The sequence below is a fragment of the Panulirus ornatus genome, chromosome 9 (genome assembly GCF_036320965.1).
Source record: "Panulirus ornatus isolate Po-2019 chromosome 9, ASM3632096v1, whole genome shotgun sequence".
NCBI lineage: Eukaryota > Metazoa > Arthropoda > Malacostraca > Decapoda > Palinuridae > Panulirus > Panulirus ornatus.
Window position 1 is genome coordinate 55,797,320 of NC_092232.1, and position 27,568 is coordinate 55,824,887.

The 27,568-nt window shown below is 42.7% G+C and overlaps 1 protein-coding gene across 7 annotated transcripts in view; it reads right to left on the reverse strand.

The window, feature by feature from the left end:
- Positions 1-27,568, reverse strand: part of shn (zinc finger schnurri) — a 268,460-nt gene that overhangs the window by 89,849 nt on the left and 151,043 nt on the right. For 4 of the 7 annotated variants that reach the window (XM_071665262.1, XM_071665263.1, XM_071665257.1 and 1 more), the window contains exon 2: positions 18,858-18,953. The gene's annotated coding sequence lies outside the window, so the exon portion shown is untranslated. Of the gene's footprint in view, positions 1-18,122; positions 18,274-18,857; positions 18,954-25,063; positions 25,160-27,568 lie in introns of those variants that run through there. The other 3 variants (XM_071665258.1, XM_071665259.1, XM_071665261.1) reach the window with 2 other exon arrangements.

Consider the following 27,568-nt stretch of genomic DNA (forward strand, 5'->3'; position numbering starts at 1 on the left):
GTGGATTGAATCAAGGCATGTGAAGCGTCCGGGGTAAACCATGGAAAGCTGTGTAGGTATGTATATTTGCGTGTGTGTGTGGACGTGTGTATGTACATGTGTATGGGGGGGGGTTGGGCCTTTTTCTTTCGTCTGTTTCCTTGCGCTACCTCGCAAACGCGGGAGGACAGCGACAAAGTAAAGAAAAAAAAAAAAAAAAAAAAAAATATATATATATATATATATAATATATATATATATATATATATATATATATATATATATATATATATATAGGGAGGTAAATGCAAGAGTTTTGGAAAGAGGGGCAAGTATGAAGTCTGTTGTGGATGAGAGTGCTTGGGAAGTGAGTCAGTCGTTGTTCGCTGATGATACAGCGCTGGCGGCTGAATCATGTGAGAAACTGCAGAAGCTGGTGACTGAGTTTGGTAAAGTGTGTGAAAGAAGAAAGTTAAGAGTAAATGTGAATAAGAGCAAGGTTATTAGGTACAGTAGGGTTGAGGGTCAAGTCAATTGGGAGGTGAGTTTGAATGGAGAAAAACTGGAGGAAGTGAAGTGTTTTAGATATCTAGGAGTGGATCTGGCAGCGGATGGAACCATGGAAGCAGAAGTGGATCATAGGGTGGGGGAGGGGGTGAAAATTCTGGGGGCCTTGAAGAATGTGTGGAAGTCGAGAACATTATCTCGGAAAGCAAAAATGGGTATGTTTGAAGGAATAGTGGTTCCAACAATGTTGTATGGTTGCGAGGCGTGGGCTATGGATAGAGTGGTGCGCAGGAGGATGGATATGCTGGAAATGAGATGTTTGAGGACAATGTGTGGTGTGAGGTGGTTTGATCGAGTGAGTAACGTAAGGGTAAGAGAGATGTGTGGAAATAAAAAGAGCGTGGTTGAGAGAGCAGAAGAGGGTGTTTTGAAGTGGTTTGGACACATGGAGAGAATGAGTGAGGAAAGATTGACCAAGAGGAGATATGTGTCGGAGGTGGAGGGAACGAGGAGAAGAGGGAGACCAAATTGGAGGTGGAAAGATGGAGTGAAAAAGATTTTGTGTGATCGGGGCCTGAACATGCAGGAGGGTGAAAGGAGGGCAAGGAATAGAGTGAATTGGAGCGATGTGGTATACCGGGGTTGACGTGCTGTCAGTGGATTGAATCAAGGCATGTGAAGCGTCTGGGGTAAACCATGGAAAGCTGTGTAGGTATGTATATTTGCGTGTGTGGACGTATGTATATACATGTGTATGGGGGGGGGGTTGGGCCATTTCTTTCGTCTGTTTCCTTGCGCTACCTCGCAAACGCGGGAGACAGCGACAAAGTATAATAAAAAAAAAAAATATATATATATATATATATATATATATATTTTTTTTTTTTTTTTTATACTTTGTCGCTGTCTCCCGCGTTTGCGAGGTAGCGCAAGGAAACAGACGAAAGAAATGGCCCAACCCCCCCCCATACACATGTACATACACACGTCCACACACGCAAATATACATACCTACACAGCTTTCCATGGTTTACCCCAGACGCTTCACATGCCTTGATTCACTCCACTGACAGCACGTCAACCCCTGTATACCACATCGCTCCAATTCACTCTATTCCTTGCCCTCCTTACACCCTCCTGCATGTTCAGGCCCCGATCACACAAAATCTTTTTCACTCCATCTTTCCACCTCCAATTTGGTCTCCCTCTTCTCCTCGTTCCCTCCACCTCCGACACATATATCCTCTTGGTCAATCTTTCCTCACTCATTCTCTCCATGTGACCAAACCATTTCAAAACACCCTCTTCTGCTCTCTCAACCACGCTCTTTTTATTTCCACACATCTCTCTTACCCTTACGTTACTTACTCGATCAAACCACCTCACACCACACATTGTCCTCAAACATCTCATTTCCAGCACATCCATCCTCCTGCGCACAACTCTATCCATAGCCCACGCCTCGCAACCATACAACATTGTTGGAACCACTATTCCTTCAAACATACCCATTTTTGCTTTCCGAGATACTGTTCTCGACTTCCACACATTTTTCAAGGCTCCCAAAATTTTCGCCCCCTCCCCCACCCTATGATCCACTTCCGCTTCCATGGTTCCATCCGCTGACAGATCCACTCCCAGATATCTAAAACACTTCACTTCCTCCAGTTTTTCTCCATTCAAACTCACCTCCCAATTGACTTGACCCTCAACCCTACTGTACCTAATAACCTTGCTCTTATTCACATTTACTCTTAACTTTCTTCTTCCACACACTTTACCAAACTCAGTCACCAGCTTCTGCAGTTTCTCACATGAATCAGCCACCAGCGCTGTATCATCAGCGAACAACAACTGACTCACTTCCCAAGCTCTCTCATCCCCAACAGACTTCATACTTGCCCCTCTTTCCAGGACTCTTGCATTTACCTCCCTAACAACCCCATCCATAAACAAATTAAACAACCATGGAGACATCACACACCCCTGCCGCAAACCTACATTCACTGAGAACCAATCACTTTCCTCTCTTCCTACACGTACACATGCCTTACATCCTCGATAAAAACTTTTCACTGCTTCTAACAACTTGCCTCCCACACCATATATTCTTAATACCTTCCACAGAGCATCTCTATCAACTCTATCATATGCCTTCTCCAGATCCATAAATGCTACATACAAATCCATTTGCTTTTCTAAGTATTTCTCACATACATTCTTCAAAGCAAACACCTGATCCACACATCCTCTACCACTTCTGAAACCGCACTGCTCTTCCCCAATCTGATGCTCTGTACATGCCTTCACCCTCTCAATCAATACCCTCCCATATAATTTACCAGGAATACTCAACAAACTTATACCTCTGTAATTTGAGCACTCACTCTTATCCCCTTTGCCTTTGTACAATGGCACTATGCACGCATTCCGCCAATCCTCAGGCACCTCACCATGAGTCATACATACATTAAATAACCTTACCAACCAGTCAACAATACAGTCACCCCCTTTTTTAATAAATTCCACTGCAATACCATCCAAACCTGCTGCCTTGCCGGCTTTCATCTTCCGCAAAGCTTTTACTACCTCTTCTCTGTTTACCAAATCATTTTCCCTAACCCTCTCACTTTGCACACCACCTCGACCAAAACACCCTATATCTGCCACTCTGTCATCAGACACATTCAACAAACCTTCAAAATACTCATTCCATCTCCTTCTCACATCACCACTACTTGTTATCACCTCCCCATTTACGCCCTTCACTGAAGTTCCCATTTGCTCCCTTGTCTTACGCACCCTATTTACCTCCTTCCAGAACATCTTTTTATTCTCCCTAAAATTTACTGATAGTCTCTCACCCCAACTCTCATTTGCCCTTTTTTTCACCTCTTGCACCTTTCTCTTGACCTCCTGTCTCTTTCTTTTATACTTCTCCCACTCAATTGCATTTTTTCCCTGCAAAAATCGTCCAAATGCCTCTCTCTTCTCTTTCACTAATACTCTTACTTCTTCATCCCACCACTCACTACCCTTTCTAAACAGCCCACCTCCCACTCTTCTCATGCCACAAGCATCTTTTGCGCAATCCATCACTGATTCCCTAAATACATCCCATTCCTCCCCCACTCCCCTTACTTCCATTGTTCTCACCTTTTTCCATTCTGTACACAGTCTCTCCTGGTACTTCCCCACACAGGTCTCCTTCCCAAGCTCACTTACTCTCACCACCTTCTTCACCCCAACATTCACTCCTCTTTTCTGAAAACCCATACTAATCTTCACCTTAGCCTCCACAAGATAATGATCAGACATCCCTCCAGTTGCACCTCTCAGCACATTAACATCCAAAAGTCTCTCTTTCGCACGCCTGTCAATTAACACGTAATCCAATAACGCTCTCTGGCCATCTCTCCTACTTACATAAGTATACTTATGTATATCTCGCTTTTTAAACCAGGTATTCCCAATCATCAGTCCTTTTTCAGCACATAAATCTACAAGCTCTTCACCATTTCCATTTACAACACTGAACACCCCATGCACACCAATTATTCCCTCAACTGCCACATTACTCACCTTTGCATTCAAATCACCCATCACTACAACCCGGTCTCGTGCATCAAAACCGCTAACACACTCATTCAGCTGCTCCCAAAACACTTGCCTCTCATGATCTTTCTTCTCATGCCCAGGTGCATATGCACCAATAATCACCCACCTCTCTCCATCAACTTTCAATTTTACCCATATTAATCGAGAATTTACTTTCTTACATTCTATCACATACTCCCACAACTCCTGTTTCAGGAGTATTGCTACTCCTTCCCTTGCTCTTGTCCTCTCACTAACCCCTGACTTCACTCCCCAGACATTTCCAAACCACTCTTCCCCTTTACCCTTGAGCTTCGTTTCACTCAGAGCCAAAACATCCAGGTTCCTTTCCTCAAACATACTACCTATCTCTCCTTTTTTCACATCTTGGTTACATCCACACACATTTAGGCACCCCACTCTGAGCCTTCGAGGAGGATGATCACTCCCCGCGTGACTCCTTCTTCTGTTTCCCATTTTAGAAAGTTAATACAAGGAGGGGAGGATTTCCGGCCCCCCGCTCCCGTCCCCTCTAGTCGCTTTCTACGACACGCGAGGAATACGTGGGAAGTATTCTTTCACCCCTATCCCCAGGGATAATATACATATATATATACATATACACACACACACACATACACACACATACGCACATACACACACACACACACACATACATATATATACATATGAAAAATGTAAGAAACAATTTAGAAAACAAACTTTTAGCTTGAAATGAATGAAAAAAAATGAATGTCACATAATGTCACATATATAGGGAGGTAAATGCAAGAGTTTTGGAAAGAGGGGCAAGTATGAAGTCTGTTGTGGATGAGAGTGCTTGGGAAGTGAGTCAGTCGTTGTTCGCTGATGACACAGCGCTGGTGGCTGATTCATGTGAGAAACTGCAGAAGCTGGTGACTGAGTTTGGTAAAGTGTGTGAAAGAAGAAAGTTAAGTGTAAATGTGAATAAGAGCAAGGTTATTAGGTACAGTAGGGTTGAGGGTCAAGTCAATTGGGAGGTAAGTTTGAATGGAGAAGAAACTGGAGGAAGTAAAGTGTTTAAGATATCTGGGAGTGGATCTGGCAGCAGATGGAACCATGGAAGCGGAAGTGAATCATAGGGTGGGGGAGGGGGCGAAAATCCTGGGAGCATTGAAGAATGTGTGGAAGTCGAGAACATTATGTCGGAAAGCAAAAATGGGTATGTTTGAAGTAATAGTGGTTCCAACAATGTTGTATGGTTGCGAGGCGTGGGCTATGGATAGAGTTGTGCGCAGGATGGTGAATGTGCTGGAAATGAGATGTTTGAGGATAATGTGTGGTGTGAGGTGGTTTGATCGAGTAAGTAATGTAAGGGTAAGAGAGATGTGTGGAAATAAAAAGAGTGTGGTTGACAGAGCAGAAGAGGGTGTTTTGAAATGCTTTGGGCACATGGAGAGAATGAGTGAGGAAAGATTGACCAAGAGGATATATGTGTCGGAGGTGGAGGGAAAGAGGAGAAGTGGGAGACCAAATTGGAGGCGGAAAAATGGAGTGAAAAAGATTTTGAGTGATCGGGGCCTGAACATGGAGGGTGAAAGGCGGGCAAGGAATAGAGTGAATTGGATCGATGTGGTATACCGGGGTTGACGTGCTGTCAGTGGATTGAACCAGGGCATGTGAAGCATCTGGGGTAAACCATGGAAAGTTGTGTGGGGCCTGGATGTGGAAAGGGAGCTGTGGTTTCGGGCATTATTGCATGACAGCTGGAGACTGAGTGTGAACGAATGGGGCCTTTGTTATCTTTTCCTAGCGCTACCTTGCACACATGAGGGGGGAGGGGGATGGTATTTCATGTGTGGCGAGGTGGCGATGGGAATGAATAAAGGCAGACAGTGTGAATTGTGTGCATGGGTATATATGTATGTCTGTGTGTGTATATATATGTGTACATTGAGATGTATAGGTAGGTATATTTGCGTGTATGGACGTGTGTGTATATACATGTGTATGGGGGTGGGTTGGGCCATTTCTTTCTTCTGTTTCCCTGCACTACCTTGCAAATGCGGGAGACAGCGACAAAGCAAAAAATAATTTTTTTTTTTTTTTTTGTCGCTGTCTCCCGCGTCTGCGAGGTAGCGCAAGGAAACAGACAGAAGAAATGGCCCAACCCACCCCCATACACAAGTATATACATAACGTCCACACGCGCAAATATACATACCTACACAGCTTTCCATGGTTTACCCCAGACGCTTCACATGACCTGAGTCAATCCACTGACAGCATGTCAACCCCGGTATACCACATCGATCCAATTCACTCTATTCCTTGCCCTCCTTTCACCCTCCTGTATGTTCAGGCCCCGATCACACAAAATCTTTTTCACTCCATCTTTCCACCTCCAATTTGGTCTCCCACTTCTCCTCGTTCCCTCCACCTCCGACACATATATCCTCTTGGTCAATCTTTCCTCACTCATTCTCTCCATGTCCCCAAACCATTTCAAAACACCCTCTTCTGCTCTCTCAACCACGCTCTTTTTATTTCCACACATCTCTCTTACCCTTACGTTACTTACTCGATCAAACCACCTCGCACCACAAATTGTCCTCAAACATCTCATTTCCAGCACATCCATCCTCCTTCACACAACTCTATCCATAGCCCACGCCTCGCAACCATACAACATTGTTGGAACCACTATTCCTTCAAACATACCTATTTTTGCTTTCCGACATAATGTTCTCGACTTCCACACATTCTTCAAGGCTCCCAGAATTTTCGCCCCCTCCCCCACCCTATGATCCACTTCCGCTTCCATGGTTCCATCCGCTGCCAGATCCACTCCCAGATATCTAAAACACTTTACTTCCTCCAGTTTTTCTCCATTCAAACTTACTTCCCAATTGACTTGACCCTCAACCCTACTGTGCCTAAAAACCTTGCTCTTATTCACATTTAATCTTAACTTTCTTCTTTCACACACTTTACCAAACTCAGTCACCAGCTTCTGCAGTTTCTCACATGAATCAGCCATATATATATATATATATATATATATATATATATATATATATATATATATATATATATATAATTTTTTTTTTTTTTTTTTTTTTTTTTTATACTTTGTCGCTGTCTCCCGCGTCTGCGAGGTAGCGCGAGGAAACAGACGAAAGAAACGGCCCAACCCCCATACACACGTACATACACACGTCCACACACGCAAATATACATACCTACACAGCTTTCCATGGTTTACCCCAGACGCTTCACATGCCTTGGTTCAATCCACTGACAGCACGTCAACCCCTGTATACCACATCGCTCCAATTCACTCTATTCCTTGCCCTCCTTTCACCCTCCTGCATGTTCAGGCCCCGATCACACAAAATCTTTTTTACTCCATCTTTCCACCTCCAATTTGGTCTCCCTCTTCTCCTCGTTCCCTCCACCTCCGACACATATATCCTCTTGGTCAATCTTTCCTCACTCATTCTCTCCATGTGCCCAAACCATTTCAAAACACCCTCTTCTGCTCTCTCAACCACGCTCTTTTTATTTCCACACATCTCTCTTACCCTTACGTTACTTACTCGATCAAACCACCTCACACCACACATTGTCCTCAAACATCTCATTTCCAGCACATCCATCCTCCTGCGCACAACTCTATCCATAGCCCACGCCTCGCAACCATACAACATTGTTGGAACCACTATTCCTTCAAACATACCCATTTTTGCTTTCCGAGATAATGTTCTCGACTTCCACACATTTTTCAAGGCTCCCAAAATTTTCGCCCCCTCCCCCACCCTATGATCCACTTCCGCTTCCATGGTTCCATCCGCTGACAGATCCACTCCCAGATATCTAAAACACTTCACTTCCTCCAGTTTTTCTCCATTCAAACTCACCTCCCAATTGACTTGACCCTCAACCCTACTGTACCTAATATATATATATATATATATATATATATGTATATTTTTTTTTTTTCATACTATTCGCCATTTCCCGCGATAGCGAGGTAGCGTTAAGAACAGAGGACTGGGCCTTTGAGGGAATATCCTCACCTGGCCCTCTTCTCTGTTCCTTCTTTTGGAAAATTAAAAAAAAAAAAAAAAAAAAAAAAAGAGAGGGGAGGATTTCCAGCCCCCATACATACATATATATATATATATATATATATATAACAGGAGTTGTGGGAGTATGTGATAGAGTGTAAGAAAGTAAATTCTCGATTAATATGGGTAAAACTGAAAGTTGATGGAGAGAGGTGGGTGATTATTGGTGCATATGCACCTGGGCATGAGAAGAAAGATCAAGAGAGGCAAGTGTTTTGGGAGCAGCTGAATGAGTGTGTTAGTGGTTTTGATGCACGAGACCGGGTTATAGTGATGGGTGATTTGAATGCAAAGGTGAGTAATGTGGCAGTTGAGGGAATAATTGCTATACATGGGGTGTTCAGTGTTGTAAATGGAAATGGTGAAGAGCTTGTAGATTTATGTGCTGAAAAAGGACTGATGATTGGGAATACCTGGTTTAAAAACCAAGATATACATAAGTATACTTATGTAAGTAGGAGAGATGGCCAGAGAGCGTTATTGGATTACGTGTTAATTGACAGGCGTGCGAAAGAGAGACTATTGGATGTTAATGTGCTGAGAGGTGCAACTGGAGGGATGTCTGATCATTATCTTGTGGAGGCTAAGGTGAAGATTTGTATGGGTTTTCAGAAAAGAAGAGTGAATGTTGGGGTGAAGAGGGTGGTGAGAGTAAGTGAGCTTGTGAACGAGACCTGTGTGAGGAAGTACCAGGAGAGACTGAGTACAGAATGGAAAAAGGTGAGAACAATGGAAGCAAGGGGAGTGGGGGAGGAATGGGATGTATTTAGGGAATCAGTGATGGATTGCGCAAAAGATGCTTGTGGCATGAGAAGAGTGGGAGGTGGGTTGATTAGAAAGGGTATTGAGTGGTGGGATGAAGAAGTAAGAGTATTAGTGAAAGAGAAGAGAGAGGCATTTGGACGATTTTTGCAGGGAAAAATGCAATTGAGTGGGAGATGTATAAAAGAAAGAGACAGGAGGTCAAGAGAAAGGTGCAAGAGGTGAAAAAAAGGGCAAATGAGAGTTGGGGTGAGAGAGTATCATTAAATTTTAGGGAGAATAAAAAGATGTTCTGGAAGGAGGTAAATAAAGTGCGTAAGACAAGGGAGCAAATGGGAACTTCAGTGAAGGGCGCAAATGGGGAGGTGATAACAAGTAGTGGTGATGTGAGAAGGAGATGGAGTGAGTATTTTGAAGGTTTGTTGAATGTGTTTGATGATAGAGTGGCAGATATAGGGTGTTTTGGTCGAGGTGGTGTGCAAAGTGAGAGGGCTAGGGAAAATGATTTGGTAAACAGAGAAGAGGTAGTGAAAGCTTTGCGGAAGATGAAAGCCGGCAAGGCAGCAGGTTTGGATGGTATTGCAGTGGAATTTATTAAAAAAGGGGGTGACTGTATTGTTGACTGGTTGGTAAAGTTATTTAATGTATGTATGACTCATGGTGAGGTGCCTGAGGATTGGCGGAATGCGTGCATAGTGCCATTGTACAAAGGCAAAGGGGATAAGAGTGAGTGCTCAAATTACAGAGGTATAAGTTTGTTGAGTATTCCTGGTAAATTATATGGGAGGGCATTGATTGAGAGGGTGAAGGCATGTACAGAGCATCAGATTGGGGAAGAGCAGTGTGGTTTCAGAAGTGGTAGAGGATGTGTGGATCAGGTGTTTGCTTTGAAGAATGTATGTGAGAAATACTTAGAAAAGCAAATGGATTTGTATGTAGCATTTATGGATCTGGAGAAGGCATATGATAGAGTTGATAGAGATGCTCTGTGGAAGGTATTAAGAATATATGGTGTGGGAGGAAAGTTGTTAGAAGCAGTGAAAAGTTTTTATCGAGGATGTAAGGCATGTGTATGTGTAGGAAGAGAGGAAAGTGATTGGTTCTCAGTGAATGTAGGTTTGCGGCAGGGGTGTGTGATGTCTCCATGGTTGTTTAATTTGTTTATGGATGGGGTTGTTAGGGAGGTAAATGCAAGAGTTTTGGATAGAGGGGCAAGTATGAAGTCTGTTGGGGATGAGAGAGCTTGGGAAGTGAGTCAGTTGTTGTTCGCTGATGATACAGCGCTGGTGGCTGATTCATGTGAGAAACTGCAGAAGCTGGTGACTGAGTTTGGTAAAGTGTGTGGAAGAAGAAAGTTAAGAGTAAATGTGAATAAGAGCAAGGTTATTAGGTACAGTAGGGTTGAGGGTCAAGTCAATTGGGAGGTGAGTTTGAATGGAGAAAAACTGGAGGAAGTGAAGTGTTTTAGATATCTGGGAGTGGATCTGGCAGCGAATGAAACCATGGAAGCGGAAGTGGATCATAGGGTGGGGGAGGGGGCGAAAATTCTGGGGGCCTTGAAGAATGTGTGGAAGTCGAGAACATTATCTCGGAAAGCAAAAATGGCTATGTTTGAAGGAATAGTGGTTCCAACAATGTTGTATGGTTGCGAGGCGTGGGCTATGGATAGAGTTGTGCGCAGGAGGATGGATGTGCTGGAAATGAGATGTTTGAGGACAATGTGTGGTGTGAGGTGGTTTGATCGAGTAAGTAACGTAAGGGTAAGAGAGATGTGTGGAAATAAAAAGAGCGTGGTTGAGAGAGCAGAAGAGGGTGTTTTGAAATGGTTTGGGCACATGGAGAGAATGAGTGAGGAAAGATTGACCAAGAGGATATATGTGTCGGAGGTGGAGGGAACGAGGAGAAGTGGGAGACCAAATTGGAGGTGGAAAGATGGAGTGAAAAAGATTTTGTGTGATCGGGGCCTGAACATGCAGGAGGATGAAAGGAGGGCAAGGAATAGAGTGAATTGGATCAATGTGGTATACCGGGGTTGACGTGCTGTCAGTGGATTGAATCAGGGCATGTGAAGCGTCTGGGGTAAACCATGGAAAGCTGTGTAGGTATGTATATTTGCGTGTGTGGACGTATGTATATACATGTGTATGGGGGTGGGTTGGGCCATTTCTTTTGTCTGTTTCCTTGCGCTACCTTGCAAATGCGGGAGACAGCGACAAAGCAAAAAAAAAAAAATATATTCATTTATTTATTTATTCTGCGTTGTCGCTGACTCCCATTTTAGCGAGGTAGCAAAAGGAAAAGGACAAAAGAATGGCCCAACCCACCCACATATACATTTACATACTGGTTTGGATGGTATTGTAGTGGAATCTATCAAAAAATGGGGTGACTGTATTGTTGACTGGTTGGTAAGGTTATTTAATGTATGTATGACTCATGATGAGGTGCCTGAGGATTGGCAAAATGCTTGCATAGTGCCATTGTACAAAGGCAATGGGGATAAATGTGAGTGCTCAAATTACAGAGGTATAAGTTTGTTGAGTATTCCTGGGAAATTATATGGGAGGGTATTAATTGAGAGGGTGAAGGCATGTACAGAGCATCAGATTGGGGAAGAGCAGTGTGGTTTCAGAAGTGGTAGAGGATGTGTGGATCAGGTGTTTGCTTTGAAGAATGTACGTGAGAAATACTTCAAAAAGCAAATGGATTTATATGTAGCATTTATGGATCTGGAGAAGGCATATGATAGAGTTGATAGAGATGCTCTGTGGAAGGTATTAAGAATATATGGTGTGGGTGGCAAGTTGATAGAAAAACTTTTCATCAAGGATGTTAGGCATGTGTATGTGTACGAAGAGAGAAAAGTGATTGGTTCTCAGTGAATGTAGGTTTGTGGCAGGGGTGTGTGATGTCTCCATGGTTGTTTAATTTGTTTATGGATGGGGTTGTTAGGGAGGTGTATGAGAGAGTTTTGGAATGAGGGGCAAGTATGCAGTCTGTTGTGGATGAGAGAGCCTGGGAAGTGAGTCAGTTGTTGTTTGCTGATGATACAGCGCTGGTGGCTGATTCGTGTGAGAAACTGCAGAAGCTGGTGACTGAGTTTGGTAAAGTGTGTGAAAGAAGAAAGCCGAGAGTAAATGTGAATAAGAGCAAGGTAATTAGGTACAGTAGGGTAGAGGGACAAGTCAATTGGGAGGTAAGTTTGATTGAGAAAAACTGGAGGAAGTGAAGTATTTTAGATATCTGGGAGTGGATCTGGCAGCATATGGAACCATGGAAGCGGAAGTAAATCATAGGGTGGGAGAGGGGGCGAAAATCCTGGGAGCCTTGAAGAATGTGTGGAAGTCGAGAACATTATCTTGGAAAGCAAAAATGGCTATGTTTGAAGGAATAGTGGTTCCAACAATGCTGTATGGTTGCGAGGCGTGGGCTATGGATAGAGTTGTGCACAGGAGGGTGGATGTGCTGGAAATGAGATGTTTGAGGACAATATGTGGTGTGAGGTGGTTTGATCGAGTAAGTAATGTAAGGGTAAGAGAGATTTGTGGAAATAAAGAGTGTGGTTGAGAGAGCAGAAGAGGGTGTTTTGAAATGGTTTGGGCACATGGAGAGAATGAGTGAGGAAAGATTGACCAAGAGGATATATGTGTCGGAGGTGGAGGGAACGAGGAGAAGTGGGAGACCAAATTGGAGGTGGAAAGATGGAGTGAAAATGATTTTGAGTGATCGGAGCCTGAACATCCAGGAAGGTGAAAGGCAGGCAAGGAACAGAGTGAATTGGATCGATGTGGTATACCGGGGTTGACGTGCTGACAATGGATTGAACCAGGGCATGTGAAGCGTCTGGGGTAAACCATGGAAAGTTCTTTGGGGCCTGGATGTGGAAAGGGAGCTGTGGTTTCGGGCATTATTGCATGACAGCTAGAGACTGAGTGTGAGCGAATGGGACCTTTGTTGTCTTTTCCTGGCGCTGCCTTGCGCACATGAGGGGGGAGGGGTATGTTAATTCATGTGTGGCGGGGTGGCGATGGGGGTGAGTAGGGGCAGACAATGTGAATTGTGTGCATGTGTGTATATGTGTGTATTTATGTGTGTACGTTGGCATGTGTGGGTGTGTATGTTTGCGTGTGTGGACGTGTGTGTGTGTGCATGTGTGTGGGTTGGGCCATTTCTTTTGTCTGTTATCCTTGCGCTACCTCACAGGCGCGGGAGACAGCGACAAAGCAAATTAATAATAATATAATATATAAATATGTATACGTTGAGATGTATAGGTATGTATATTTGCGTGTGTGGACGTGTACGTATATACATGTGTATGTGGGTGGGTTGGGCTATTCTTTCGTTTGTCTCCTTGCGCTACCTCGCTAACATGGGAGACTGTGATAAAGTAAGATAAATAAGAAATAGTAATAATGGTAATATACATACATTTTTTTTCTATTATCATACTTAATCACTGTTTCCTGTGTCAGCAAGGTAATACTAAGAAACAGATGAAAAATGGCTCATTCACTCATAAGCACATATATTTATCTTTTTTTATTTTGCTTTGTCGCCGTCTCCCGTGTTAGCGAGGTAGCGCAAGGAAACAGACGAAAAAATGGCCCAACCCATCCCCATACACATGTATATACATACACGTCCACACACGCATATATACATACCTATACATCTCAATGTATACATATATATACACACACACACATATACATATATACACATGTATATAATTCATACAGTCTGCCTTTATTAATTCCCATTGCCACCTCGTAACACATCGAATAACAACCCCCTCCCCCCTCATGTGTGCGAGGTAGTGCTAGGAAAAGACAACAAAGGCCACATTCGTTCACACTCAGTCTCTAGCTGTCATGTAATAATGCACCGAAACCACAGCTCCCTTTCCACATCCAGGCCCCACAAATCTTTCCATGGTTTACCCCAGACGCTTCACATGCCCTAGTTCAATCCATTGACAGCACGTCGACCCTGGTATACCACATCGTTCCAATTCGCTCTATTCCTTGCCCGTCTTTCACCCTCCTGCACGTTCAGGCCCCGGTCACTCAAAATCTTTCTCACTCCATCTTTCCACCTCCAATTTGGTCTCCCACTTCTCCTCGTCCCCTCCACCTCTGACACATATATCCTCTCGGTCAATCTTTCCTCATTCATTCTCTCCATGTGACCAAACCATTTCAAAACACCCTCTTCTGCTCTCTCAACCACACTCTTTTTATTACCACACATCTCTCTTACCCTTACATTACTTACTTGATCAAACCACCTCACACCTCATATTGTCCTCAAACATCTCATTTCCAGCACATCCACCCTCCTGTGCACAACTTTATCCATAGCCCACGCCTCACAACCATACAAGATTGTTGGAACCACTAATCCTTCAAACGTACCCATTTTTGCTTTCCGAGATAATGTTCTCGACTTCCACACATTCTTCAACGCTCCCAGAATTTTCACCCCCTCCCCCACCCTATGATTCACTTCCGCTTCTATGGTTCCACCCGCTGCCAAATCCACTCCCAGATATCTAAAACACTTCACTTCCTCCAGTTTTTCTCCATTCAAACTTACCTCCCAATTGACTTGACATAAATGTCATACATGCACATATACATACATATACATATCAACATATACATACATATACATACACAGATATATACATATATACACATACACAGATATATACATATATACACATGTACATATTCATACTTGCTTGCCTTTATCATTCCTGTCCCTACCCCACCACACAGGATGGAGTGAAAAAGATTTTGAGTGATCGGGGCATGAACATACAGGAGGGTGAAAGGTGTACAAGGAATAGAATGAATTGGAACAATGTGGTATACAAGGGTCAAAGTACTGTCAATGGACTGAACCAGGGCATGTGAAACACCTAGGGTAAACCATGGAAAGGTCTGTGGGGCCTGGATGTGGATAGGAAGCTGTGGTTTCGGTGTATTATACATGACAGCTAGAGACTGAGTGTGAAAGAATGTGGCCATTTTTGTCTGTTTTCTTGGCACTACCTCATGATGCTGTTTCATGTGGGGTGGGGTAGTGGAAGGAATGGATGAAGGCAAGCAAGCATAAAAATGCACATGTGTATATATGTATATGTCTGTGTATTTGTATGTGTATGTATGCGTATGTGTATATGTTAATATGTATATGTATGTATATGTGCGTATATGGGCGTTTATGTATGTATATACGTGTACATGAGTGGATGGGGTATTCTTCGTTTGTGTCCTGGCACTACCTCGCTGACGTGGGAAACGGTAATCAAGTATAATAATAATGATAATAATTATTTTTATATTTCATTATACTTTGTCGCTGTCTCCCGTGTTTGCGAGGTAGCGCAAGGAAACAGATGAAAGAAATGGCCCAACCTCCCCCCCATACACATGTATATACATACGTCCACGCACGCAAATATACATACCTACACAGCTTTCCATGGTTTACCCCAGACGCTTCACATGCCTTGATTCAATCCACTGACAGCACGTCAACCCCGGTATACCACATCGCTCCAATTCACTCTATTCCTTGCCCTCCTTTCACCCTCCTGCATGTTCAGGCCCCGATCACACAAAATCTTTTTCACTCCATCTTTCCACCTCCAATTTGGTCTCCCTCTTCTCCTCGTTCCCTCCACCTCCGACACATATATCCTCTTGGTCAATCTTTCCTCACTCATTCTCTCCATGTGCCCAAACCATTTCAAAACACCCTCTTCTGCTCTCTCAACCACGCTCTTTTTATTTCCACACATCTCTCTTACCCTTACGTTACTCACTCGATCAAACCACCTCACACCACACATTGTCCTCAAACATCTCATTTCCAGCACATCCATCCTCCTGCGCACAACTCTATCCATAGCCCACGCCTCGCAACCATACAACATTGTTGGAACCACTATTCCTTCAAACATACCCATTTTTGCTTTCCGAGATAATGTTCTCGACTTCCACACATTCTTCAAGGCCCCCAGAATTTTCGCCCCCTCCCCCACCCTATGATCCACTTCCGCTTCCATGGTTCCATCCGCTGCCAGATCCACTCCCAGATATCTAAAACACTTCACTTCCTCCAGTTTTTCTCCATTCAAACTCACCTCCCAATTGACTTGACCCTCAACCCTACTGTACCTAATAACCTTGCTCTTATTCACATTTACTCTTAACTTTCTTCTTCCACACACTTTACCAAACTCAGTCACCAGCTTCTGCAGTTTCTCACATGAATCAGCCACCAGTGCTGTATCATCAGCGAACAATAATAATAATAATAATAATAATAATAATAATAATAATAATAATAATAATAATAAAAATAATAACAATGTATAATGAAATAAATAAATAATATAACAGGTAATGGTTAAGTAAGAAGGAGATGGAGTGAGTATTTTGAAGGGCTGTTGAATGTTTGATGATAGTGACAAATATAGGGTGTTTTGGTTATGGTGGTGTGCAAAGTGAGAGGGTCAGGGAGAATGGTTTGGTAAAGAGAGGAAGAGGTAGTGAAAGCTTTGCAGATGAAATCTGGCAAGGCAGCGGGTTTGGATGGTACTGCAGTGGAATTTATCAAAAAAGGGTTTGCTGCGTTGTTGATTGGTTGGTAAGGATATTCAATGTTGGTATGGACCATGGGAAGGTGCCTGAGGATTGGTGGAATGCATGCATAGTGTCATTGTACAAAGGCAAAGGGGATAAAGGTGAGTGTTCAAACTACCAAGGCATAAGTTTGTTGAGTATTCCTGGGAAATTATATGGGACAGTATTGATTGACATGATAAAGGCATGTACTGAGCATCAGACTGGGGAAGAGCAGTGTGGTTTCAGAAGTGGTAGAGGATGTATGGATCAGGTGTTTGCTTTGAAGAATGTGTGTGAGAAATACTTAGAAAAACAGATGGATTGTATGAAGCATTCATTGATCTGGAGAAGGCATATGATAGAGTTGACAGAAATGCTTTATGGAAGTCTTAAGAGTATATGATATGGAATGTAAGTTGCAAGAAGTAGTGGAAAGTTTTTATCAAGGATGTTAGGCGTGAGTACGAATAGGAAGAGAGGAGAGTGACTGGTTCCCAGTGAATGTTGGTCTGCAGCAGGGGTGTGTGATGTCCTGATGGTTGTTTAATTGGTTTATGGATGGGGTGGTTAGGAAGGTAAATGCAAGAGTTTTGGAGAGAGGGACAAGTATATAGTCTGTTGTGGATGAGAAGGCTTGGGAAGTGAGTCAGTTGTTGTTTGCTAACAATACAGCCCCAGTGGCTGATTGAAGTGAAAAACTGCAGAAGTTGGTGACTGAGTTTGGAAAAGTGTGTGAAAGGAGAAAGCAGAGAGTAAATGTGAATAAGATCAAGGTTATTAGGTTCAGTAGGGTTGAGGGACAAGTTAACTGGGATGTAAGTTTGAATGGAGAAAAACTGGAGGAAGTGAAGTGTCTTAGATATCTGGGAGTGGATTTAGCAGCAAATGGAACCATGAAAGAAGAAGTAAGTCACAGAGTGGAGTAGGGGCGAAGGTTCTGGGAGGCATGAGGAACGAATGGAAGGAGAGAACATTATCTCGGAGAGCAAAAAAAGGGTATGTTTGAAGGAACAGTAGTTCCAACAACGTTATAGGTTGTGAGGCATGGGCTATAGACAGGGTTGTACGGAGGAGGGTGGATGTGCTGGAAATGAAATGTATGAGGACAATATGTGGTGTAAGGGGGTTTGATCAAGTAATGAAAGGGTAAGAGAGTGATGTTTGGAAATAAAAAGAGTATGGCTGAGAGAGCAGAAGAGGGTGTATTGAAATGGTTTGGTCATATGGAGAGAATGAGTGAAGAAAGATTGACAAAGAGGATATATGTGTCTGGGGTGGAGGGAACAAGAAATGGGAGACGAAATTGGAGGTGGAAGGATGGAGTGAAATAGATTTTGAGTGATCAGGGCCCACATTTCATCTCTCTGGTGTTGGAGCTATAGTGTCTTCCACAGTGTAAACACCTGAACTGTTAACTCAGTCCCTAACATGACCTTACAATTATTCCCTATGAATTCCTATCCAGATCAAAAGCTCTTTACGTGACAGTTTAAACGAATTTCAGATGTATTGGATTTACTCCTACCTTTTCAGTTCCTTTTTTCCTCCTTTTTTGTTCTGATATACTTATATCTTGCTCTTTTATACCTTGCAAATGCTGGACGGTTGGAGTGTCATCTGTGTCTTACAACTACACATCTTGAAGCTCCTCTGCTTTTTGACATTCTTAATTAAGCCATTCTTTCCTCTTTCTTACCATTCCCTCAGTATTTGGGGATGAAGATACCATTGTTCTTACTCCTTCATTGTAAATTTCACAGAACCACTTACCACAAAGCCTTGATAGACATTTCCCAGTCTATGACAACATGTAGAGTAGTTTCCACAATCATATCTCCTTTTTATGTCCTGTCTCATTTTTACTCATTTATGTTCTCATTTACCAGTGGTACTATTTTTCAGAATCTTTCATGCCTGTTGTGCAAACAGAAAACAACTGTTCTGAGAAGACTGGGAAAAAAGCTTTCAAAGATTTTCCAAGGAAAATTATGATGTATCTCTCTTGTTGTCACTCTATGGAGCACAGCCGGTGTTTTTAGTCATTCCCAAAAGTTTAAGCTTTCAACAGCATCAGCTTGGAGTGTGAAAGGCCTCTGTATAATTTCTGCCAACAAGTTTGCCCACTGTGTACTAAGGTGCATGAGACACTTCTAAAGGGGTTAAGATTCAGATGTTACACAACAAAAGTGTGGTGGGAGTAGTGAAAGTGTCCACTGGATAACAATGTGGTGGAAAAGAAGCAGATGGGAACAATACTGACCATGGCAGCAGCTGTAGCAGTAGTAGCAACAGCAGCATCAGCAACACAGGCTGTGCACAACCCACAGCTAGTCACCACCATGGCCTCGGCATTGACCTGCAACAAAACATTCCAGATTACCTCCCATAAAACTTTAATCTTAATGTATGCTACCTACATCTGCAATATAGATAAGCAAACCGTTAAGTGTTAAAACCAGGTTTCTAAACCTTATGCAATACATGATAATTACCATCCACATACAAGATGGGGTCATGATATGATCTTTATTTTATTTATTTATTATACTTTGCCGGTCTCCCGCATTAGCAAGGTAGCGCAAGGAAACAGACAAAAGAAAGGCCCAACTTACCCACATACACATGTATATACATATGCGTCCACACACGCTCATATACATACCTATAAATCTCAACGTATATATATATATCTTTCTTTCTTTTAAACTATTTGCCATTTCCCGCGTTAGCGAGGTAGCGTTAGGAACAGAGGACTGGGCCTTTTTTGGAATATCCTCACCTGGCCCCCTCTGTTCCTTCTTTTGGAAAAAAAAAAAAAAAAAAAAAAGAGAGGGGAGGATTTCCAGCCCCCCGCTCCCTCCCCTTTTAGTCGCCTTCTACGACACGCAGGGAATACGTGGGAAGTATTCTTAATCCCCTATCCCCAGGGACAATATATATATATATATATATATTTTTTTTTTTTCATACGATTCGCCATTTCCCGCGTTTGCGAGGTAGCGTTAAGAACAGAGGACTGGGCCTTAGACGGAAAATCCTCACCTGGCCCCCTTCTCTGTTCCCTCTTTTGGAAAATTAAAAAAAAAAAAAAAAAAAAAAAAAAAAACGAGAGGGGAGGATTTCCAGCCACCCGCTCCCTTCCCATTTAGTCGCCTTCTACGACACGCAGGGAATACGTGGGAAGTATTCTTTCTCCCCTATCCCCAGGGATATATATATATATATATATATATATATATATATATATATATATATATATATATATATATATATATATATATATATATATATATTTTTTTTTGCTTTGTCGCTGTCTCCCGCATTTGCGAGGTAGCGCAAGGAAACAGACGAAAGAAATGGCCCAACCCACCCCCACACACATGTATATACATACGTCCACACATGCAATAACACATACCTACACAACTTTCCATGGCAGCGGATGGAACCATGGAAGCGGAAGTGGATCATAGGGTGGGGGAGGGGGCAAAAATTCTGGGAGCCTTGAAGAATGTGTGGAAGTCGAGAACATTATCTCGGAAAGCAAAAATGGCTATGTTTGAAGGAATAGTGGTTCCAACAATGTTGTATGGTTGCGAGACGTGGGCTATGGATAGAGTTGTGCACAGGAGGATGGATGAGCTGGAAATGAGATGTTTGAGGACAATGTGTGGTGTGAGGTGGTTTGATTGAGTAAGTAACGTAAGGGTAAAAGAGATGTGTGGAAATATAAAGAGCGTGGTTGAGAGAGCAGAAGAGGGTGTTTTGAAATGGTTTGGGCACTTGGAGAGAATGAGTGAGAAAAGATTGACCAAGAGGATATATGTGTCGGAGGTGGAGGGAACGAGAAGTGGGAGACCAAATTGGAGGTGGAAAGATGGAGTGAAAAAGATTTTGTGTGATCGGGGCCTGAACATGCAGGAGGGTGAAAGGAGTGCAAGGAATAGAGTGAATTGGATCGATGTGGTATACCGGGGTTGACGTGCTGTCAGTCGGTTGAATCAGGTCATGTGAAGCCCCCTCCCCCACCCTATGATTCACTTCTGCTTCCATGGTTCCATCCGCTGCCAGATCCACTCCCAGATATCTAAAACACTTTACTTCCTCCAGTTTTTCTCCATTCAAACTTACCTCCCAATTGACTTGACCCTCAACCCTACTGTACCTCATAACCTTGCTCTTATTCACATTTACTCTTAACTTTCTTCTTTCACACACTTTTCCAAACTCAGTCACCAGCTTCTGCAGTTTCTCACATGAATCAGCCACCAGAGCTGTATCATCAGCAAACAAAAACTGACTCACTTCCCAAGCTCTCTCATCCACAACAGACTTCATACTTGCCCCTCTTTCCAAAACTCTTGCATTCACCTCCCAAACAACCCCATCCATAAACAAATTAAACAACCATGGAGACATCACACACCCCTGCCGCAAACCTACATTCACTGAGAACAAATCACTTTCCTCTCTTCCTACACGTACACATGCCATACATCTTCGATAAAAACTTTTCACTGCTTCTAACAACCTGCCTCCCACACCATACATTCTTAATACCTTCCACAGAGCATCTCTACCAACTCTATCATATGCCTTCGCCAGATCCATAAATGCTACATACAAATCCATTTGCTTTTCTAAGTATTTCTCACATACATTCTTCAAAGCAAACACCTGGTCCACACATCCTCTACCACTTCTGAAACCACACTGCTCTTCCCCAGTCTGATGCTCTGTACATGCCTTCACCCTCTCAATCAATATCCTCCCATATAATTTACCAGGAATACTTAACAAACTTATACCTCTGTAATTTGAGCACTCACTCGTATCCCCTTTGCCTTTGTACAATGGCACTATGCACACATTCCGCCAATCCTCAAGCACCTCACCATGAGTCATTCTTTTTTTTTTTTTGCTTTGTCGCTGTCTCCCGCGTTTGCGAGGCAGCGCAAGGAAACAGACGAAAGAAATGGCCCAACCCACCCCCCATACACATGTATATACATACGTCCACACACGCAAATATACATACCTACACAGCTTTCCATGGTTTACCACAGACGCTTCACATGCCCTGATTCAATCCACTGACAGCACGTCAACCCCGGTATACCACATCGACCCAATTCACTCTATTCCTTGCCCTCCTTTCACCCTCCTGCATGTTCGGGCCCCGATCACACAAAATCTTTTTCACTCCATCTTTCCACCTCCAATTTGGTCTCCCACTTCTCCTTGTTCCCTCCACCTCCAACACATATATCCTCTTGGTCAATCTTTCCTCACTCATTCTCTCCATGTGCCCAAACCATTTCAAAACACCCTCTTCTGCTCTCTCAACCACGCTCTTTTCATTTCCACACATCTCTTTTACCCTTACGTTACTTACTCGATCAAACCACCTCACACCACACATTGTCCTCAAACATCTCATTTCCAGCACATCCATCCTCCTGCGCACAACTCTATCCATAGCCCACGCCTCGCAACCATACAACATTGTTGGAACCACTATTCCTTCAAACATACCCATTTTTTCTTTCCGAGATAATGTTCTCGACTTCCACACATTCTTCAAGGCTCCCAGGATTTTCGCCCCCTCCCCCACCCTATGATCCACTTCCGCTTCCATGGTTCCATCCGCTGCCAGATCCACTCCCAGATATCTAAAACACTTTACTTCCTCCAGTTTTTCTCCATTCAAACTTATCTCCCAGTTGACTTGACCCTTAACCCTACTGTTCCTAATATCCTTGCTCTTATTCACATTTACTCTTAACTTTCTTCTTCCACACACTTTACCAAACTCAGTCACCAGCTTCTGCAGTTTCTCACATGAATCAGCCACCAGTGCTGTATCATCAGCGAACAATAATAATAATAATAATAATAATAATAATAATAATAATAATAATAATAATAATAATAATAAAAATAATAACAATGTATAATGAAATAAATAAATAATATAACAGGTAATGGTTAAGTAAGAAGGAGATGGAGTGAGTATTTTGAAGGGCTGTTGAATGTTTGATGATAGTGACAAATATAGGGTGTTTTGGTTATGGTGGTGTGCAAAGTGAGAGGGTCAGGGAGAATGGTTTGGTAAAGAGAGGAAGAGGTAGTGAAAGCTTTGCAGATGAAATCTGGCAAGGCAGCGGGTTTGGATGGTACTGCAGTGGAATTTATCAAAAAAGGGTTTGCTGCGTTGTTGATTGGTTGGTAAGGATATTCAATGTTGGTATGGACCATGGGAAGGTGCCTGAGGATTGGTGGAATGCATGCATAGTGTCATTGTACAAAGGCAAAGGGGATAAAGGTGAGTGTTCAAACTACCAAGGCATAAGTTTGTTGAGTATTCCTGGGAAATTATATGGGACAGTATTGATTGACATGATAAAGGCATGTACTGAGCATCAGACTGGGGAAGAGCAGTGTGGTTTCAGAAGTGGTAGAGGATGTATGGATCAGGTGTTTGCTTTGAAGAATGTGTGTGAGAAATACTTAGAAAAACAGATGGATTGTATGAAGCATTCATTGATCTGGAGAAGGCATATGATAGAGTTGACAGAAATGCTTTATGGAAGTCTTAAGAGTATATGATATGGAATGTAAGTTGCAAGAAGTAGTGGAAAGTTTTTATCAAGGATGTTAGGCGTGAGTACGAATAGGAAGAGAGGAGAGTGACTGGTTCCCAGTGAATGTTGGTCTGCAGCAGGGGTGTGTGATGTCCTGATGGTTGTTTAATTGGTTTATGGATGGGGTGGTTAGGAAGGTAAATGCAAGAGTTTTGGAGAGAGGGACAAGTATATAGTCTGTTGTGGATGAGAAGGCTTGGGAAGTGAGTCAGTTGTTGTTTGCTAACAATACAGCCCCAGTGGCTGATTGAAGTGAAAAACTGCAGAAGTTGGTGACTGAGTTTGGAAAAGTGTGTGAAAGGAGAAAGCAGAGAGTAAATGTGAATAAGATCAAGGTTATTAGGTTCAGTAGGGTTGAGGGACAAGTTAACTGGGATGTAAGTTTGAATGGAGAAAAACTGGAGGAAGTGAAGTGTCTTAGATATCTGGGAGTGGATTTAGCAGCAAATGGAACCATGAAAGAAGAAGTAAGTCACAGAGTGGAGTAGGGGCGAAGGTTCTGGGAGGCATGAGGAACGAATGGAAGGAGAGAACATTATCTCGGAGAGCAAAAAAAGGGTATGTTTGAAGGAACAGTAGTTCCAACAACGTTATAGGTTGTGAGGCATGGGCTATAGACAGGGTTGTACGGAGGAGGGTGGATGTGCTGGAAATGAAATGTATGAGGACAATATGTGGTGTAAGGGGGTTTGATCAAGTAATGAAAGGGTAAGAGAGTGATGTTTGGAAATAAAAAGAGTATGGCTGAGAGAGCAGAAGAGGGTGTATTGAAATGGTTTGGTCATATGGAGAGAATGAGTGAAGAAAGATTGACAAAGAGGATATATGTGTCTGGGGTGGAGGGAACAAGAAGTGGGAGACGAAATTGGAGGTGGAAGGATGGAGTGAAATAGATTTTGAGTGATCAGGGCCCACATTTCATCTCTCTGGTGTTGGAGCTATAGTGTCTTCCACAGTGTAAACACCTGAACTGTTAACTCAGTCCCTAACATGACCTTACAATTATTCCCTATGAATTCCTATCCAGATCAAAAGCTCTTTACGTGACAGTTTAAACGAATTTCAGATGTATTGGATTTACTCCTACCTTTTCAGTTCCTTTTTTCCTCCTTTTTTGTTCTGATATACTTATATCTTGCTCTTTTATACCTTGCAAATGCTGGACGGTTGGAGTGTCATCTGTGTCTTACAACTGCACATCTTGAAGCTCCTCTGCTTTTTGACATTCTTAATTAAGCCATTCTTTCCTCTTTCTTACCATTCCCTCAGTATTTGGGGATGAAGATACCATTGTTCTTACTCCTTCATTGTAAATTTCACAGAACCACTTACCACAAAGCCTTGATAGACATTTCCCAGTCTATGACAACATGTAGAGTAGTTTCCACAATCATATCTCCTTTTTATGTCCTGTCTCATTTTTACTCATTTATGTTCTCATTTACCAGTGGTACTATTTTTCAGAATCTTTCATGCCTGTTGTGCAAACAGAAAACAACTGTTCTGAGAAGACTGGGAAAAAAGCTTTCAAAGATTTTCCAAGGAAAATTATGATGTATCTCTCTTGTTGTCACTCTATGGAGCACAGCCGGTGTTTTTAGTCATTCCCAAAAGTTTAAGCTTTCAACAGCATCAGCTTGGAGTGTGAAAGGCCTCTGTATAATTTCTGCCAACAAGTTTGCCCACTGTGTACTAAGGTGCATGAGACACTTCTAAAGGGGTTAAGATTCAGATGTTACACAACAAAAGTGTGGTGGGAGTAGTGAAAGTGTCCACTGGATAACAATGTGGTGGAAAAGAAGCAGATGGGAACAATACTGACCATGGCAGCAGCTGTAGCAGTAGCAGCAACAGCAGCATCAGCAACACAGGCTGTGCACAACCCACAGCTAGTCACCACCATGGCCTCGGCATTGACCTGCAACAAAACATTCCAGATTACCTCCCATAAAACTTTAATCTTAATGTATGCTACCTACATCTGCAATATAGATAAGCAAACCGTTAAGTGTTAAAACCAGGTTTCTAAACCTTATGCAATACATGATAATTACCATCCACATACAAGATGGGGTCATGATATGATCTTTATTTTATTTATTTATTATACTTTGCCGGTCTCCCGCATTAGCAAGGTAGCGCAAGGAAACAGACAAAAGAAAGGCCCAACTTACCCACATACACATGTATATACATATGCGTCCACACACGCTCATATACATACCTATAAATCTCAACGTATATATATATATCTTTCTTTCTTTTAAACTATTCGCCATTTCCCGCGTTAGCGAGGTAGCGTTAGGAACAGAGGACTGGGCCTTTTTTGGAATATCCTCACCTGGCCCCCTCTGTTCCTTCTTTTGGGAAAAAAAAAAAAAAAAAAAAACGAGAGGGGAGGATTTCCAGCCCCCCGCTCCCTCCCCTTTTAGTCGCCTTCTACGACACGCAGGGAATACGTGGGAAGTATTCTTAATCCCCTATCCCCAGGGATAATATATATATATATATATATATATTTTTTTTTCATACGATTCGCCATTTCCCGCGTTTGCGAGGTAGCGTTAAGAACAGAGGACTGGGCCTTAGACGGAAAATCCTCACCTGGCCCCCTTCTCTGTTCCCTCTTTTGGAAAATTAAAAAAAAAAAAAAAAAAAAAAAAAAAACGAGAGGGGAGGATTTCCAGCCACCCGCTCCCTTCCCATTTAGTCGCCTTCTACGACACGCAGGGAATACGTGGGAAGTATTCTTTCTCCCCTATCCCCAGGGATATATATATATATATATATATATATATATATATATATATATATATATATATATATATATATATATATATATATATATATTTTTTTTTTGCTTTGTCGCTGTCTCCCGCATTTGCGAGGTAGCGCAAGGAAACAGACGAAAGAAATGGCCCAACCCACCCCCACACACATGTATATACATACGTCCACACATGCAATAACACATACCTACACAACTTTCCATGGCAGCGGATGGAACCATGGAAGCGGAAGTGGATCATAGGGTGGGGGAGGGGGCAAAAATTCTGGGAGCCTTGAAGAATGTGTGGAAGTCGAGAACATTATCTCGGAAAGCAAAAATGGCTATGTTTGAAGGAATAGTGGTTCCAACAATGTTGTATGGTTGCGAGACGTGGGCTATGGATAGAGTTGTGCACAGGAGGATGGATGAGCTGGAAATGAGATGTTTGAGGACAATGTGTGGTGTGAGGTGGTTTGATTGAGTAAGTAACGTAAGGGTAAAAGAGATGTGTGGAAATATAAAGAGCGTGGTTGAGAGAGCAGAAGAGGGTGTTTTGAAATGGTTTGGGCACTTGGAGAGAATGAGTGAGAAAAGATTGACCAAGAGGATATATGTGTCGGAGGTGGAGGGAACGAGAAGTGGGAGACCAAATTGGAGGTGGAAAGATGGAGTGAAAAAGATTTTGTGTGATCGGGGCCTGAACATGCAGGAGGGTGAAAGGAGTGCAAGGAATAGAGTGAATTGGATCGATGTGGTATACCGGGGTTGACGTGCTGTCAGTCGGTTGAATCAGGTCATGTGAAGCCCCCTCCCCCACCCTATGATTCACTTCTGCTTCCATGGTTCCATCCGCTGCCAGATCCACTCCCAGATATCTAAAACACTTTACTTCCTCCAGTTTTTCTCCATTCAAACTTACCTCCCAATTGACTTGACCCTCAACCCTACTGTACCTCATAACCTTGCTGTTATTCACATTTACTCTTAACTTTCTTCTTTCACACACTTTTCCAAACTCAGTCACCAGCTTCTGCAGTTTCTCACATGAATCAGCCACCAGAGCTGTATCATCAGCAAACAAAAACTGACTCACTTCCCAAGCTCTCTCATCCACAACAGACTTCATACTTGCCCCTCTTTCCAAAACTCTTGCATTCACCTCCCAAACAACCCCATCCATAAACAAATTAAACAACCATGGAGACATCACACACCCCTGCCGCAAACCTACATTCACTGAGAACAAATCACTTTCCTCTCTTCCTACACGTACACATGCCATACATCTTCGATAAAAACTTTTCACTGCTTCTAACAACCTGCCTCCCACACCATACATTCTTAATACCTTCCACAGAGCATCTCTACCAACTCTATTATATGCCTTCGCCAGATCCATAAATGCTACATACAAATCCATTTGCTTTTCTAAGTATTTCTCACATACATTCTTCAAAGCAAACACCTGATCCACACATCCTCTACCGCTTCTGAAACCACACTGCTCTTCCCCAGTCTGATGCTCTGTACATGCCTTCACCCTCTCAATCAATATCC